This window comes from Rutidosis leptorrhynchoides, chromosome 3 (assembly GCF_046630445.1).
Source record: "Rutidosis leptorrhynchoides isolate AG116_Rl617_1_P2 chromosome 3, CSIRO_AGI_Rlap_v1, whole genome shotgun sequence".
Taxonomy (NCBI): Eukaryota; Viridiplantae; Streptophyta; class Magnoliopsida; order Asterales; family Asteraceae; genus Rutidosis; species Rutidosis leptorrhynchoides.
The window spans coordinates 528,240,487-528,245,814 of record NC_092335.1 but is presented as its reverse complement, the minus strand read 5'-3'; positions in this window follow the sequence as shown (position 1 = coordinate 528,245,814).

The following is a 5,328-nucleotide window of genomic DNA, read 5'->3' as shown; positions in this document are numbered from 1 at the left end:
AACGTATTTTTATAAAAGCGTATTTTTTTTATATTAGCAAACTAAAAATATTTTTTTTTTCTATTTATTAGCGTTGCGCTTTCGGCGTTTAAGTTCCCCGGCAGCGGCGCCAAAAAATACTTGATGTTATGCGAGGTGTATATAAAATAGCTTATATTTTACAAGGAAATACTATTAAATATGATACAATTTTACACAAGATATTTATTTATTTATAGAATGGATATACTTAAACCTTGCTACAACACATATAGGCAGTGTACCTAATCATAAAGTAGTGTAGTTTTTAGTAAGTCCGGTTCGTTCCACAGGGAATCTTTTTCACAAAGCTTAACGCTATATTAGTTTAAATTTATAAAAATACAAATATATATATAAGTAATATTATTATTATAAAGGGGGTTTTTACCGTTTAATGACCGATTTGTCGATTTTAAAAACTTTAGTCGCAGTTAAAACCAAATGTAAAATATTAAAAATAAATAAAAGACTTAATTTAAAGCGTAAAGTAAATAACGATAATGAAATTGCGATAAATAAAAGTGCGATAATTAAAAAGTACGATAATTAAAAATGCAATTAAATACAATAACAATAAATAAAAGTGCGATAATTAGAAGTGCAATTAAATATAAAATAAAGGAAATTAAATATGAAATAAAAGAATTATGCTTATTTAAACTTCCGTAATCATGATGTTTGACGTGTTGATTTTAGTTTTATGCCCATGGGTTAATTGTCCTTTGTCCTGAGTTATTTAATATGTCCGTCTGATTTTTGTCCATAACAGTCCATCAGTCATAAATATAAAGTGCGAGTGTTCTCGTCAAATTATCCTTACACCCGAAGTCAAATATTCCAACTAATTGGGGACTTAAAATGTAACAAGATTTTAATACTTTGTTTAATAATTACACTAGGATGTCGACTGAGTGTAACCCAAGGTTTTAATACTCTGTTATCAATTATGCCAAGTGTCTTTGTACATAATTTCACCCCTGTTTTAATAATTCTAGTGGCTATTAATCCATTCCCGTGTTCGGTTAAATGAACGATTATTCGTACATATAAATATCCCGCCCATCGTGTCCGATTGAGTGTATATGGTTATTTATAGGGACGTCCAATTGTAAATCTTTATATTAAAATTGACAAACTATCATTTAGTTAAACAAATATAAAGCCCATTAATAGCCCATAGTCTAATTTCCACAAGTGTCGTTCTTTTGTCCAAACCCCAATTATGGTACAAAGCCCAATTATCCAATTTTAGTAATTAGCCCAACATTATGATTACTTCGTTTTAAATAAGCATAATAATAACTTAGCTACGAGACATTAAATTAAAAAGGTTGAACATAACTTACAATGATTAAAAATAGCGTAGCGTTACACGTACAGAATTTTGACTTACACCCTTACAACATTCGCTAACATACCCTTATTATTAGAATTTAAAATTAAAATTAAAATTAAAATATAAATTATATATATTTATGTATACATATATATAGAGAGATTGAAAATTTTTTTTGGATATTTTTGCGATCAAACTGCGTTTGCTTTTATAGGGATTTGAGTCCAGGTGAGCTCCGCGAGTCGCGACCTTTTCCCTCTTTGAACTCCGCAAGTCGCGGAGTTCGATTTTACAGCTCACACCTTTTTGGAGCCTTTCTTGCCGACAGATTATTATATAAATATAATATATATAATTTATATAATTAATTATATATTATATTATATTTATATACATAGTTAACTTGTAATTTTTAGTCCGTTGCGTCGAGCGTTGAGAGTTGACTCTGGTCCCGGTTCCGGATTTTCGAACGTCTTTGCGAATAATTTAATATCTTGTACTTTGCGTTTTGAATCTTGTACTCTTGTAATTTCGAGACGTTTCTTATCAATAATTGGAACTTCTTTGATTGTATTTTGTACTTTTGAGCTTTTTGGTCGTTTGCGTCTTCAATTCGTCGAATCTGTCTTTTGTCTTCACCTTTTATTATTTTAAACGAATATTACTTGTAAATAGAACAATTGCAACTAAAAGCTTGTCTTTCTTGAGAAATAATGCTATGAAATATATGTTCGTTTTTAGCATTATCAGAAGCCGAACACCAATGAACCTAAGAAGTGCTACGAATGTGGACAGACGGGCCATTTCAGAAATGCGTGCCCAAACAAGCGAAAAGACGGCGGACCACCCTGAGGTAGAGCCTTCAATGTTAATGCAAGGGACGCACGCGATAACCCCGACTTGGTGACAGGTATATTCAAAATCAACAATCTTTTAGCTTCTGTCTTGTTTGATACTGGTGCGGATAGGAGTTATGTATGTAGACATTTTTGCGATAAGATTAATTGGTCATTAGTCCCGTTAAAAGAGAGTATGCTTGTCGAGGTCGCCAATGGAAAACTTGAAAAGGTTGACAATATTAGTCGTGGAGCTATTATCAACATAGCTGGTGCAGATTTCGAAATTGATTTGATACCAATCAAACTGGGAAGTTTTGACGTGATCGTCGGCATGGATTGGTTGAGCAAGATAAGGGCCGATATTATCTGTGGAGATAAAGCACTTCGCATACCACAAGGAGATGGCGAACCACTGGTGATCTATGGAGAGAGATGTACCTCGAAGTTGAACCTCATTAGTTGCGTGAAAGTGCAAAAGATTATGAAGAAGGGACGTTTTGCTGTCCTAGCACATGTGAAAGTGGTAGAAACTGAGGTGAAGAGCGTGAACGACGTTCGAATTGTGAACGAATTTTCTGATGTCTTCCCAGAGGAATTGCCTGGATTGCCGCCGCAGAGAGCAGTAGAGTTTTAGATTGATTTAGTGCCAGGAACTGCACCTGTAGCTCGTGCAGCTTATAGACTCGCGCCTTCCGAGATGCAAGAATTACAGAGTCAACTACAAGAACTACTTGACCGTGGATTTATTCAACCAAGTTTCTCGCCTTGGGGCGCACCTGTTCTGTTTGTGAAGAAGAAGGATGGATCCTTCCGTATGTGTATCGACTACCGTGAACTCAACAAATTGACTATCAAGAATCGGTAACATCTTCCACGAATTGACGATCTTTTCGATCAACTACAAGGATCGCGCGTTTACTCAAAGATCGATTTGCGATCTGGTTATCACCAGTTGAGGGTGAAGGAAAGTGACGTGATGAAAACTGTATTCAGGACCCGTTATGGTCATTATGAGTTTCTCCTGATGCCATTCGGTTTGACAAATGCACCTGCCGTGTTCATGGACCTCATGAATCGTGTCTGTAAGCCGTACTTGGATAAGTTTGTTATCGTCTTCATAGATGATATCCTCATCTACTCTAAGAGCAAAGAAGAGCATGAGCAACACCTCCGACTAGTACTTGAACTCTTGAGACAAGAGCAACTTTACGCCAAATTCTCCAAGTATGAATTTTGGTTGAAGGAAGTTCAATTTCTAGGTCATATTGTGAGCGACCAGGGTATCAAAGTTGATTCCGCCAAGATTGAAGCCATCAGCAAGTGGGAGACCCCCACTACTCCGATGCATATTCGCCAATTCCTAGGTCTCGCCGGTTACTACCGAAGATTCATTGAAGGATTTTCCCTGATTGCGCGTCCTTTGACCGCGCTGACTCACAAGGGCAAGAAGTTCATTTGGGAACCCGCACACGAATCAGCATTCTAAACTTTAAAGAATAAGTTAACCTCCGCACCTATCCTATCACTTCCTGAGGGCAGTGACGACTTTGTTGTTTATTGTGATGCATCGAAGAGTGGTTTTGGTTGTGTACTGATGCAACGATCAAAGGTTATTGCCTATGCCTCCCGCCAATTGAAGATTCACGAACGGAATTACACTACTCATGATCTCAAACTTGGAGCCATTGTCTTTGCGCTCAAATTGTGGAGACATTATTTGTATGGAACTAAGAGCACTATCTTCACCGATCACAAGAGCCTCCAGCACATCTTTGATCAGAAGCAACTGAATATAAGACAGCGTCGATGGATTGAGACGCTCAACGACTACGATTGTGAACTCCTTTATCACCCTGGCAAGGCCAATGTTGTAGCTGACGCCTTAAGCCGAAAGGAGAGGACGGCACCTCTTCGTGTTAGGGCTCTGAACATCACCATCCATTCGAACCTCAACAGCCAGATCAGAGTAGCCCAAGATGAGGCTCTCAAGGAGGCGAATATATCTCACGAACATTTGAACATACTTGTCTCTCGATTCGAGATTAGAGAGTCTGGACTCCGATGTTATGCCGGAAGAATTTGGGTACCTTGTTATGGAGATCTACGGAACCTCATACTTGATGAAGCACACAAATCAAGATATTCGATTCATCCTGGAGCGGGCAAAATGTACCACGACCTTAAAGAACAGTATTGGTGGCCGAATCTTAAGAAGGACGTTGCGACTTATGTTGGTAAGTGTTTGACTTGCTCGAAGGTTAAAGCAGAGCATCAGAGACCTTCTGGGTTACTTCAACAGCCGGAGATCCCACAATGGAAGTGGGAAAGGATCACGATGGATTTCATTACTAAGCTGCCAAAGACGATGGGCGGATACGATACTATTTGGGTTATTGTTGACCACCTTACCAAATCTGCACACTTCCTAGCGATGAAGAAAACGGATACAATGGAGAGACTTTCTCAACTGTACATCAAGGAGGTTGTATCTCGTCACGGTGTACCTTTATCGATCATCTCAGATCACTATCCCCGTTTTGCTTCTAGATTCTGGCGTTCTTTGCAAGAAGCCATGGGAACTCGTCTTGACATGAGTACTGCTTATCATCCTCAGACTGACGGGCAAAGTGAACGAACGATTCAGACCTTGGAGGACATGTTACGTGCATGTGTCATCGATTTTGGAAAGGCTTGGGAAAGGCATTTGCCACTCGCCGAATTCTCGTACAACAACAGTTATCACTCTAGCATTAATGCTGCACCTTTTGAAGCATTGTATGGACGCAAGTGCCGATCTCCTATTTGTTGGGCCGAAGTAGGCGAAAAGCAAATCACTGGACCCGAGGTAGTCCACGAAACAACAGAGAAGATTGCTCAGATTCAAGCTAGACTTAAGACTGCCCGCGATCGTCAGAAGAGTTATGCTGATCTTAAACGTAAGGACTTTGAATTCAACGTTGGTGATCGTGTAATGTTAAAGGTTGCACCTTGGAAAGGTGTGATCCGTTTTGGAAAACGTGGAAAGTTAAACCCACGATACATTGGTCCTTTTGAAATCTTGGAACGTGTTGGACCCGTTGCATACCGTTTGGATCTACCAGCACAATTGAGCTCAGTTCATCCTACCTTCCA